Below are 13,938 nucleotides of genomic sequence, written 5' to 3' on the forward strand. Positions count from 1 at the left end.
TGTAGTGTAATCTCGGTGTTGGTATATTTAATATGCAGGGAGTGTGGGTGGCGCAGCCCCCCACATGGGTGGGTGCAGGGGGGCATAGCCCCCCTGCTAAATAGTAGAGGTAAAGAGTAACACTGGTGGAATGTGGGAATGTTGAAAATGTCGAATACACATTTTCGTGTTTCCTATTTTTGACATTCCGGTTTTCTGCTGTTTTGAAATGCAACATTATTTTTCAATGTTGCAACTGTTCGACCCAGCCCCTTCGAATATACCATAGTAAACCAAATATCACTGTAGCACTACTAATCTTTGCTGGTAAGTTCTAGTAGTACTAAATGAACCAAAGTCATGAAGGGCAACCATTGAGCAAAAGCTTATTAAAGACTCTTTTGCATGTCTCTAAATCAAAGACAAATTAGACAGAGTGACTTTAATTTTTTTCCCCCAGCTTTGAGGAAGTTAATATCATAATTATGCACATGCACATACACACACAGACACACACACACACACACACACACACACACACACACACACACACACACACACACGCAAAGGTGTCTGCATACAGGTTAGACAATCATCAAAAAACCTGATAGCATGGCATTGTGATGTGGGTGAGTAAAGGAGCACCCAGTGAAAATCAATGCTGACACATGGAAGAGATGCAAGCTTCACAGAGCAGGCACTCCAGCAGGTAAATGACAACTGTGAGATTACAGTGCTTTATTTTCCATATTGGTGAGTCTGCATGTGTGTATGTGTGAAAATATATAAGTTCACTATATGTTAGAAATAATTGCAAATCGTGACAGTTCATATGGTGAGAGCAACAGATTACTACTAGAAATTCAATAGAACTAGCATTCAGTAAAAATTTTGTTTCTGATGAGTATGTGCCCGTAAGCAAACAAATAGAAAGGCAACATTGAATAATAAAAGGAAAATGACATGAAAGTATGCGCTTTAAGTTTATAGTATAAAATGTACAGCACATTCTCATGTACCTCTTTGCAATGTTTTTAATGCAACAGCTTTACTAAATGTTTCTAAGATGTCTTCTTTTAAAGTGAATGTTTCCAAATCTTCCGTTATAAAAAATAAAAATAACTATCTTTTGAAGAGCTGTCTGTTTAAGAATGTAATGCATGCAGAAGCATGCCATAGATGTATTACTTGTTTTGTGGGTGCAGTGCAGAAGTCGCCAGCACGTGGCAGAGCAACAACGTTTGAAATGAGCAGCAGGTCACTTCTCTTAGTGAAAAGCAAGAGGTTTCTGCATTCACACGGGTCTCGGAGTTAAGGAAATCAAGGAGGAATCAGAACTTTCTGCAGAGTATAACAACACTCATCTGTCTGATAACATCTACATGTACGGTAAGATTTCAGACTGATATAAATTCTGATGATGTAGAGATTGTACATTTCCATCAGTCAGCTACAAATGAATCTGACTTACATTTATGATTATGCGTTAGAGCAGCTACACATTTGCATGTTTATTTGTTTGCCAGTATACATTTTATATATTAATTAGTACTATTGTTCTCCACTGTGGAGGTATTTTTGAGATTCTTTACTGAAATGTACTAATTGTTATGCAAACCAAATGTTAAAACAAATGAATTCACAGAAGCATTGATATGGAGTGAAATGAGTGCGAACATTAAAAAAAAAAGAGTGCATTTAATTGATTTAAAGGAAGTTTGAAAAGAATGTTAAGTTGTACGTGTTCCAGCTCATGTACTAATTTATTGCTTGTACTGCAGATGTTATGAACTGTTTTTTTTTTTTTTTTTTTTTTTGCAATGACTTAATAAAGGGAAAAATAACTTACACATATCCACATTTCAGAAGTTGTGAAGGTTTTCACCTGTTAACAGTTTATAACTGCAGTAATAATATATATCAAAATTTATGGTGATTCTAAATACGTTTTTCTTTTTTTTTATCTGTGTTGGTATGTTATGTCCTCATAAATGTTCAAAGATCATTTGCTATTAATCTTCTCTCATTGCAGCAGTCATAGCATGTTTAACTAATCGTCTGCCATTTCATGGACTTATTTTGCATATTGGCAGGCTTAGTCTGACACTGAAATCTAATATTTTCTCAAAAAAACAATAAGGCACTAATAAGTCTGGCTCGGCTGTTTGATTGCCGTACTTTATGCATTTATAAAGTATTCAGAAGCTTTAAGCAGTTTCTGCAACACACACACACACACACACACACACACACACACACACACACACACACACACACACACATATATGCAGGCGTGCGTGTGTGTGTGTCTCACACACACACACACACACACACACACACACACACACACACACACATATATATGCAGCGGCATGTGTGTGTCTCTATACACACACACACACACACACACACACACACACACACACACACACACACACATATATATGTACGCGCGCGTGCGTGTGTGTGTCTCTATACACACACACACACACACACACACACACACACACACATATATATGTACGCGCGCGTGCGTGTGTGTGTCTCTATACACACACACACACACACACACACACACACACACACACACACACACACACACACACATATATATGCAGCGTGTGTGTGTGTCTCTACACACACACACACACACACACACACACACACACACACACACACACACACATATATATGCAGCGTGTGTGTGTGTGTCTACACACACACACACACACACACACACACACACACACACACGCACACACACACACACACACACACACACACACACATATATATGTATGCGCGGGTGCGTGTGTGTGTCTCTACACACACACACACACACACATATATATATATATATATATATATATATATATATATATATATATATATATATATATATATAATGTGCTACCAGTGTTTCTTGACTGATGTTTCTATTGCCTGAAATTACAACAGTGTGGCCACAAGGAAAAAAATCTGATTATTAGCTGCACCTCACAAAGTACAACAAAACTTTCTCTACTTTATAAGACAAACTATGTAGTAGAGAATGTTATAATCTGATTTCAGACTGGAATTATAAATAGCATGAAGTTGCTTATATAGCACAAATATGGTGGTAGTGCTAGTACACATGTATTATACAGACTAATGAGTTCCTGCCACAAATCTATGGTTGTCAGCCAGGCAGCTATCATTTTTTTTGTAAATGCTTCCATTTCCTTGTTTATGTTTGGTAGGACCAAAATGGGCGAGGCATTTGTAATGGGATGTCAATCATTTCTATTTGCAAGCTAAAGTAATGTCAAAAGCTGCAAACCAGTTTAACAGACCTGTGTATCCAGACCTACAAATATAGACTATTGACTAATTCAGCTCTGACCTATTTTATGGTATTTGACATACCCCAGAAGCTACTTGGAACATTGCTGTCATTTGTAAAGGACAACAAAGCCTATACCTAATCTCAGATAACAGAGCAAAAATATCTGGGAATTACCGTAGACCCTACACTAACTTTTGTGCAACATAAAGACAATGTTGCCAGTAAAATACTGACCCAACTAAAACTGTGCTTTAACTTTCACATCTGCTCTCTCTTCCTCAGTCCATCAGTCCTCCAGAAGAAATGTCCTCCTACACAAAACTGAATATGGCATCACTTTAACATTTTTTTTTTTTATTCAAGTGCAAATACACATAAAATATAGACAGCAGCTAATCATATGTGCAGATTTGTCCTTCTAGTTAGTAACTACACCAATCTCTGTGTCCTTATGAAACATTTCCACTGGCTGACAATAAATATCAAAGCTACATTTCCGCCCCGGGAACAGTTGTTCAAGATAATCAAACTTGGGAAACACCTACTCGTCATTAAAAAATAAATTGCTTCGCAGGCAGCAAAGTAATGCACTCAGAGATGACCCGAATGAGTCAATAGTGCTTCTATACTGCAATACTGTTCACAGTGCAATACTCAAATGTCTGTTTCTATGCAAGTATCAATGCAATGTCTTAACCAAGTACCTGTGCAATACTAAAGTCTCATGCAAGTAATTGTTCACCGTGAAAAGTGTTAAAATGTGTTTCTAATTATGTGCAGTACTATTCTGTCTACATGCGTGTCCGTGATGTAATAGGTAGGTGTTATATGTGTAAATGTCTGTGAAAATAGTCTATATGTTGTCTGCACATTGAGTCCAGAGGCACGGAATTTCAATCAGGTTTTGCACTTGTGTGATTTCTGACAATAAAGTTTACTTTGACTTTGACTTTCACTTTACTAGTCCCTGGTTTAAAACCTGCATTGCAGAAAGGGCTTTCACAAAACTATGCTATATGCAACTCCCCTACCTAGAAAGGTCAGGAAATAAAATACATTGGATCTGTTTAAGCTGAAATTAAAAGAGTATTACCCAAAAGAGGGAGCTTGTGTTTGCTTCAGAAATAACAGTAAAAACAAATACTAGATGCAAAGTCAGATCTGAAGCTATTTTGTTTTACATATAAATCCCAGCGTTGAAGCTTCAGATTACCTCTGTGAATATAAGACACACACTATGCTGTTATCGTACTTGACTTACTTTACTGTCGCTTGTGCCTACTGCAGAGTGTAAGATAATTCCATCATCCAGAAAATCGTAACATAAATATTTCCTTGAAAAAAGCAGAACCAGACTGTTCAAATGTGCTTGTTTGGAAGGTATATGGTTATATACAGAATAAATTAATTAAAAGTTCCTCCTGTTTTATATGCACAGACACAGATGGACATACCTTAGCAGGCTGCAACAAAAAAAAATGACCAGAAAAACAGTTTTAAAATGTGGAATATACTTTTTGCTATCTGCTTATAATGCCATTACTCAAAATATTACAGTATGTTCTGTAGTTTGTTTCTTGATTTTCACTATTGATTACTTAATATATTTTAAATAGTGTGTATTTAATTGTTTCACAAGTTTAATGTTATAGGTTCATAGGTTGGTACTGGGCTATCTGCCCGAAGGCATATGTTAGCCCAGCCACATTGTGCGGTATTAACTGCCCCTTTAGTAGTTCCCTAGACCCTTGTACCAGCAGCTAGTACCCTTGGCCCCTATCTAGTAGTGCTGTTGGTGTGAGCCCCGGTGTGAACTTTCTGTTACCCATCCACTCATCAAGGTTCCTCTTGAAGAGTGATAGTGAGGGGCCCTGTTCCATAGTAAGGGAAGTCTCTGCAAAGGGAATCTATCCCTCCAGCATGTTCTATTCATTGTTGTGTTGAGGTTTATATCCCTAGAGCGTGTAGCTTGAGTAGATTTGGTTTTGCTAAGATGGAGCATGTTCAACAATTCTGGGTTGGACATGACTCTGTACGTTAGACAGCGATCGCCTCTGAGAAAGCGGTATGCAACAGAGAACAGTCTTAGCTTTTTTAATCGTGCTGCATAGGGCAACTGTTTGAGGCCAGTAATCATCTTGGTTAGGTAACTTTGTGGTCTCTCCAGCTGCTGGAGATGTCTAGCCAGGTACATTCCAATTGGTGCATTGTACTCAATAATGGGTCTGATGAGGGAAGATATTTACTATTAGGTGTATAGCTACTATTTAAAGTGACTGTATTTTTTTCTGAAGAAATTTCCTATATTGTACAAACAAAAGTAGTAAACAGCATTATAAAATTTGGGTTTTTCCATTTTTAGAAGTTTATGGCTTGTAATATACTGAAATCTGTCTTTGCTAGGCATGGTACACCAGAAAAGGTTATGGCTGAGAAGAGTTCTCAGTATTTTTACAAAACGTTCTAGTCAGCTGGTAGTAATGAAAGACTGTAATATAACATTCCTAATGCAGCCAAAAGCTACTGCAATTTTTTTATCATTTTTGCTATAAGAAAGAAAGATTAATAAAGTTGCCATTATGATTTCAAAAATGAATACAGCTGAGAGCTTGGTTGACATAGTAAATATTTGAATGCAATAGTTCCATGACTCAGTAGTTTAAATATATTGCATTTTCTTACGCGCTCACACACACATGCCCACACTCACACACGCACACACACATACATGCACACACGTGCACATGCACACACGCACACATACACACACACAAATGGGCATCAGACTACATGTGTTTGTGTTTGTATGCTTGCGTGTGAGTGCATGAGTATGTTTGTCTGATAAATTGCTAAAATATAAAGTTCTAGGAAGAAAGACATGCACAGCTGCCTATGAAGCAGAGATGGCTGGCACACAGATGTAGGCCATAAAGTTCAAAGGACATTTCATCTGCATATGGCTTATTGTATACATGCCATTGTGATCACGTGGCTTATTATATACATGCCATTGTGATCACATGGCTTATTTTATATTTATATATATATATATATATATATATATATATATATATATATATATATATATATATGCCATTGTGATCTTGGACTTAGTGTTTGACCCTATTGGACTCTTATGGTCCAGCTAGAATCTGATGTGCTCTATTAGAAAAGACAACAAGTTACTGTGCTATTGTTGCATATATTGTGGCTATATACAGAAAGGTAAAGAGATACAGAGAGAGCGAGTACTATCAATCTTTGTGAAACTATGTAAAGATGACCCTGCGTATGCTTGGAATATGCCTTTTACTTTATGTGCTTGACCTCTAGTATTTTATTTATTTATTTATTTATTTATTTATTTTACATTTGTTGACCGGGCTGGTCCAACTGGATATATGTCCATTTTCTGTGGAGGCCCGGGGAGAAAAGCTCCACAAATCAGAGTAGTATTTACAAAAAGCAGGTACATTACACAGTTTTGCCATTCATTACATTTCATTGCATTTTTGCTTATAAAAAAGAAAAAATCCTAGCACATAACAGCTATGGACAGTCATACAAAAATATCTAAAATAACACTATTAAACTGTAAAGTCACACACATGTTATTGTTAATAGAAAAGTAACTAGCTTATACAGGTATGAGGATTAGTATCTAAGGACAAGTGAGGTAGTTAGTTAGGGTTAACACAGGGGCATAACCAATGTGATTTAAGGTATGGTTTCAGTTTGCTTTTAAATAGGGTTATTGAGGATAGGGAGGTAAGAACATTGGGGAGGGAGTTCCAGGTTTTACTCACTGTATTAGAGAACAAAGAGTCTCCAGCCAAATTGTTGGTTTTACCTGTTTGTACCAGTAGTTTATCTGATGAGCGTAGGGTCTTGAGATTATTGTAGGGGGAGATAAGGTTAGTGAGTATTGGTGTATTTGTTGGTTGATACAGGATATTGTGGCAACTATTAATTGGTTCAATAGTATTAGATTTGATAACTCTAACCATACTAGTTGATTAAGGGTTACAATGATGGGTTCTACAGGTTGATCCAGTTGCAAATCTGGCAATATTATTGTAGGCAAGGGCGCCCATGAGGTAGGGTGCAGGGGCGCACTTGCACCCCCTGATTTTCTTAAGCTGCTAACGAATAATTTTCAGCTGAATCATGGCTTCCAGCTTGGCGGAGGCGCGCACTTGAGGAGAGGAACATTACATTGACGAGTGTGTGTGTTGTATTTCAGTGTATGTATTTTATTGTGTGTCCAGTATCCAGTATTTTCCCTGATTCGCTCACTGTCCAGGTATTTTTTTTTTTTAAACTGACTGAATCGTGGCTAAGGTCTAGTGATTAGACTCTCTGCTAATCACACAGATGATTAAAGTTTTAGAAGAGATAGACAAACTTAAAAAGTTATATTAACCAGCACTAGTTCTAAGTTATTGACTAATGCAGCAGTGTTTTGTTATTACTGATAGAGATGCATTTATATAAACTTACTTTACATGATCCAGAAGTGGCCAACAAATAAAAGAACAAAGGATTTCTTGTTTGATTTTTTAGGAACCATTTTCAAAAGATATAAATAGCATTAGAGATAACCCTCAAAACAACTGGAATAAAGTTTTTTTTTTTTCCATCAATATGTTACTGGTATGGAACCAAAAAGTCATTTTAGAAAACTTTTTTAAACAATTGCTTTTGTTGAATTGTATTTTTAATATTAATGTTTTTGTTTGCTGCCTACTATGAACCTCTTTTTTTTTCTTTTTCACAGATTCCCTGTTGCAATACCAATGCACCATTTTTATTTTAATAACATAGGCAATGTATTCTTCTAGGCAATGGGTTACTACATTTTGTAGATGAAACACTGAGCTATATGTTTGATACCTCCTCTTCTATAGTGTTTTCTCTTTTTTTTTTTTTCAGATTTTTATGACTTCTTCAGGATGACAATTGTGCATGTCCACTATGTGGTGGTGTGGTATAATGATAGTAGTTTGGGTGGTGATTATGGTTTTTATGTTCTGAACTAGGCAGTTTAAGTTTTAATGGGACTGCATGGGAAGGGGGGGGGGGGCTGCAGGGGGGGGGGGCATTGTGGGCTCTGGGTTTTTTGCACCCCTGCAAAAATCTGCGGGCCGAGGGGGCGGGCTGCACGGAGGGGGGCACAGTTGGGGCGGCTCTGGGGCACCCCCCCCCTGCAAAAAATCCTTGATTAGGAGATAGCCAGCTTGTTCAAATTGCTTTTACATAGTTTAGTATAAATAGGGGAGGCATATAGTAGGGTAGATATTAAGTGGGTACGGGCAATAGTGGTCCTGGCTAGAGGAGTCAAAAAGGGTTTGATCCTGTAGAGGGAACCTAATTCTTTGTTCACTGTTTTTATAGTCTTGTTAATATGGGGCCCAAAGGTACGGTTATTATCAATTAGTACCCCAAGTAATTTTGTGGTAGGATCAGGAGATATAATAGTACCATTGTTAGATGTAACAGTAAAGTTAAGTGGGGAGGCCCTGCGGGTGGGAGTGAATAGTAGCAGTTTTGTTTTTTTTTTGGGTTCAAGATGAGACATCTGTGTAGAGAAGTCATTTCTTTACTGTATTAAACACGTTTTGGGTTAGGGACTGAAGTTCTGATGGAGAAGTGGCTGAGCATATTAACGTGGAATCATCTGCATGTTGGATACAGGTAGCTTGAGGTATTACAGAATGTAGGTCATTTATAAAAATAGAGAATATGAGAGGACCCAATATGGAGCCTTGAGGGACACCAATGGCAATTGGGAGGTGGGAAGATAAGTTATTCTCCCATAGTACAGCCTGTTGCCTGTTATTTAAGTAGGATTGGAACCACTGTATAGCAAGTGCATCCAGTGACATGTTTTTAAGTATGTTTTTGAGTAACTGGTGGCTAACCATGTCAAAGGCTTTCGACAGATCATTAAAGAGGGCTGAGGATAGAGTGTCATTATTGCTATTTTTATTAATGCAGTCGGTGAAGGATAAGAGGCAGAGGTGGTGTTATGAAATGGTCTGAAGCCATGCTGGCAGGTAGCTAGTAAGTTGTTTTCTAGTAAGTAGTTTAATAGTTGCTTATGAATGCCTTTCTCAATGGTTTTTGCCAATGGGGATAATATGGTTATAAGTCTGTATTTAGATAATTTGTTGGAATTACCACCTTTATGCAGGGGGATAATACCCACGCGGTAGCATTGTTGCCTCACAGCAAGACGTTGTCCCGTTCGATTCTCAGCTAGAGCGTCTTCTGTGTGGAGGCATGCGTAAATGGGCGTGCCTACATTGAAGGTTGTGCATCAAGGCTGGTAACTCGGCACGTAAAAATCCACTTAGCCCTGATACACAACCTTCAACGAACAACCTGGGTGTAAGAGTTTATTGATGCCTGACCAGAATTTTTGAGGTTTATTTTGGTGGGTTTGTTGGAGCTGACAGTAAAAGTTTCTTTTGTCTGACAATATGGCTTTTTTGTTTCATTTCTTAGCTGTCTGAACTTTAATTGATCTGTAGGGCTTTTAGTTGTACACCAGTTGGCCCAGAGTTTGTTTCTTTTGAGGATTTTTTGTTTGGTAGCTTTGAAGAGCCATGGGGCTGGTTTAGTCCTAGTTCTAATTGAGCATGTTGGAGCATGGCAGTCTAGAGTGGCTAAGAATTTAGAATTAAAGTATTTAAATGCATCTTCTAATGGTAGGTGTTTCAGGGGTGACCATTCACAAGCCTTAAGTTCTTTTTGAAAGCTGTCGGGGTTAAAATTTGTGTTAGTCCTTATTGTCTTATAAATGGTTGGGTTTTGATGTCACTCTTATACCTGATTAAGAAGGTGAGTGAGTGGTCGCTTATATCTTCCCAGAGGGAATTGCAAGTTTGGTGATGACTATTTGTGAGAATCCAATCTAGGGTGCTTTCACTGTTATTAAGTTTATTGGGGGATGTAATGGCTTGAGTAAAACCATATAGGTTTATATGAATAGAAGGCTGTTCATATGTACAGCACCTCCAGTTTATATTAACGTCACCGAGTACTATGGTTTCTTGTGAGTATGTGGTGGGAAGCCAACCTAGGATAGCCTCTAAGGAGCTGGTGTTATTGCCTGGGGGAAGGTAGATACAAATGATATATATGGATTTACATTTGTTGAGTTGAATCTTGGAAATAAGAATTTCTGCATTACTAGTTAGTGGAGGTTTAGAGTCTATAGAGGTCACCTGAAATCCAGATTTATATAGAATAGCTACTCCTCCACCCTTCTTAGTATTCCGGTCAAGTCTCAAGATATTATAATTGGGAGGAATAACCACATTGTCTTGTACTGATGGCTTGAGCCATGTTTCAGTGAGACAGGGGTGTCAAATGAATGTACATCCATGAGGGCATGTAGGTTGGCAACTTTATTGTTTATGCTCCAAATATTGAGATGAGCTATCAGGAGAGAGTTGGGGGGGGTCTGGTAAGCAAGTGTGTGTTAGAAGGAGTTGGGGTGTAAGGTTCTGTGGTTGTGGTAGAATTTGGGCCGGGGTTTGGATGTATATCACCATCTATTAGGGAGTGGACTTGTATTCTCAGAGTGAGTTTTAAAAGTTTACATATTATGTTCTGGGATTTCCTAGCTCTTGGGCTGTAATATCTGATGTGAGTGAGTCTATGAAATTTAGCTGATAAATACTTTGGTGGACAGGGTGCTTTTATGGCTATGAGTGATTATAAGCATTGGTGTGGAGGTTTGCTTTATGGGGTAGTGAAATCCTAGGCAGTTAAGGTGTTCATAGAAAGTAAGTAGGTAAGGTATAGCTAGAATAGGTAGGAGTGAGAATAAGAGTAAGGGCTTTAGGTATGATAGAGTAGTTGTGGGAGGCATTGTAGAAGTATTATATCTAGGTTACTGTACAGGGATAAGTATAGATAGTTTACTAAGTTAATGACTAGTGGGAAGTAGATTATAGTGCTTTAAGGGGTTGGAGCATGTGATTGGTTGTATGGATGGGGTTGTGTGTTAGGGTGTATAAATGTAGAAGTGATGGGGGTGGGTGGGAATTGGGGGCATGGAAGGGGAGTGGAGTGAGCCCACAGGGCGAAAGGAGCGGGTAGAGCCACTGAAGGAGTGAACCCCAGGAGAACAATCAGTGGAGAGCTGATTGCTAAGGTAAGTTTAGGTGGGGATAGGTAGGAGGTAAGAGCCTTGTTAGTAGGGCTAGTAGGCAGGGTAGTTAAAGGGATGTAGAGTAAAACTAGAAGGACAGAGTGGGAATGCAATTCAAACAAGTTATGAAAACTGGATGCCTGAGAGTTGTATTTTAAGACAGTAGGAGAGATCTAAGAAAAGAGTGCCATCTAGTGGGCAAAAGCTGTATAGCAACAATAGCTTCTCATGGGAGGTAGCAGGTCTAAGAATAAAAGGAGGGAAGGATTTCAGTTATATACAGAGGGTACAAGAAGGGAAGGGAAGCAAATTGGGGAAGAGAAAGGTTTTGGCTACTGGCCATCCTAGCTAGGGAGTGTACATTAAAACCTAGAGTATTTAAACAATATTATTTATACTGACAGTAGTTTTAAAACACATACTTTCTTTTTCCATGAGGGACTGATGCTCAGGGAGAGAATTGGTTCAATTCCTTAGCTTAGGGAAGAGACAGCAGTTTTTATGTTGGAATAAGGTTGTTTGTCAACAGACAGGGCAATTTCTCAACTCTAGTACGGTACAAGCAGGTTGGACAGACATGTTATGGACACCGGAGCCAGGGACGCACAGCAGTCAAGAGTTAGACCAAGGAGTAAAGATGGTATTCCATTGACATTCATATTTGAGTTTCTGATTTCATCGAGATGTATGACTGCTTGACAGATCTTTGGAAGTTCATTACAGAATACAGCTGTAGCAATACAGTCAAATTCTCATAACTCTATTAACAGTGTTATTCATACTGAGTTGTTGAGTTGTTCAACCCTCACAATTCATTCAGCAGTGGTATTCATGGTGACTTGCTCATCTGCATCTGTCCTTTGCATTGTACACAGTAGGATATCATATATACAACCCTGGAATTCCTGGTCTTTGACTTGTCCGCAGGCTTGCTGTATGCATTTTTAGCTCATGTGCTGGATGTCTTGTATTCCATGCTTTGAATAATCAACAACGATTGTTATAATATTACAATAATATTACTTTGTTAAAAAGTTAGGCCTACTAGATACACTTATCCTTTTCAGAGATGACCCAAGAGCACTGTCTAGTTTAAGTGGCTTACATAAGTTCAACCAGTAGGCAAATGGTAGCTGAGGGAATTATACCCTGTATCACAGGAACTATACAGCCTTAACACTCTATACAGACTGTTAGACACCTGTAACATTTAGTAAGTGTTGATATGTACAGAAAGAAGTAGACAGCAATACTTATTATGTCAGAAAAAAATGAAAGAAAAGTACTCTGAAAAGCAAAAGCCCAAACTGGATTTGGGTGTGATGAAGTTTGCCCTAGATTAATTGGTTAACTGTGGGTACATTTTGTATTAGCACTTAAAAACAGTTTTACACTTCACGGGATGAGAATGCTGTCCCTAAAATCTAGAAGATGCTTATGGAAGAAAGAAGGTGAAAATGACTGGTTTAGCCATTTGTCTTTATTTGCTGATAAAAATCATTTAATCAGTAATGAAGGAGAGACTTTGATCATATCTTGAAACCAGTCATCCCTAGACCCAAGACAACATTATGTTCCTTCTGAACGGCCAGTGCAATCAAACCTGTTTGACTGGATAAGCCAATTAATGCACCATATAAGGGCAGCAGATTTTTGTCTGTTTAACATACTTTTAACAAAAGAGTTTTACACAAAAAGTTAGTCGACAAATAAGACAGCTTTAGTGAAGGGTGGTAAACTGGGTAAAATTGCAGGTCAAACTAAAGGACATATAAACTCGTAGTATGTGAAGAAAGGATGATTAGTTACAAATGGGGTAAATCGAGAGAAAGGACAATGATAAATCCGTTTTACTGCTCATATAACAATAATGGATCATGAATACGTAAATGGTTTATAATGCCTTTTCCCCCTTAATTCTAATCAATATAAAGCAGCTAACTTTCCTGTCTTGGGATTCATGTGTCTGCATAATATACATGTGCTGAGATCTGATTTCAATAAAGAAGAGAAAAAAGGTCAGCTTACTTGACTGGGTTGTTACAGTTTTTACACATCTTTCTGCCATTCTATGACAATAGAAAATTTGCTTCTGCTGGAGTTGTTTTGGATGCTAGAATAAACAAGGAACGGCTATTTCCAATTGTCTGATTTGCTATCAGATGACTGGTACTGAGGCTGTCTGAAAATAAGAAGTAAGAATATGTTCTACTTGCTGTAGATGGATGGAAAAAAATGTATGAATACAGGGAATATAAATTAAACTTTTATTACTAAATATTTTTAATTAACTAGTACCCTGCTGTATTAAATTTGATGACTGTGTGTCCTATTACATCTGCCAACCAAGTTGCAAGATGGTATGCATTTTTATATACTGTTGAGTGATATATATGTGTGTGTGTGTGTGTGTGTGTGTGTGTGTGTGTGTGTGTGTGTGTGTGTGTGTGTGTGTGTGTGTGTGTGTGTG

General features: G+C 38.0%; 1 protein-coding gene across 2 annotated transcripts in view; it reads left to right on the forward strand.

Annotated features, from left to right (window-relative positions):
- The first annotated feature begins 1,186 nt into the window (after positions 1-1,186).
- Positions 1,187-13,938, forward strand: part of LOC122807099 (histamine H1 receptor-like) — a 435,794-nt gene continuing 423,042 nt past the window's right edge. For both annotated transcript variants that reach the window (XM_044078049.1, XM_044078048.1), the window contains exon 1: positions 1,187-1,368. The gene's annotated coding sequence lies outside the window, so the exon portion shown is untranslated. The remainder of the gene's footprint in view (positions 1,369-13,938) is intronic.

This window comes from Protopterus annectens, chromosome 7.part0 (assembly GCF_019279795.1).
Source record: "Protopterus annectens isolate FY-2018-M chromosome 7.part0, PAN1.0, whole genome shotgun sequence".
Lineage (NCBI taxonomy): Eukaryota > Metazoa > Chordata > Ceratodontiformes > Protopteridae > Protopterus > Protopterus annectens.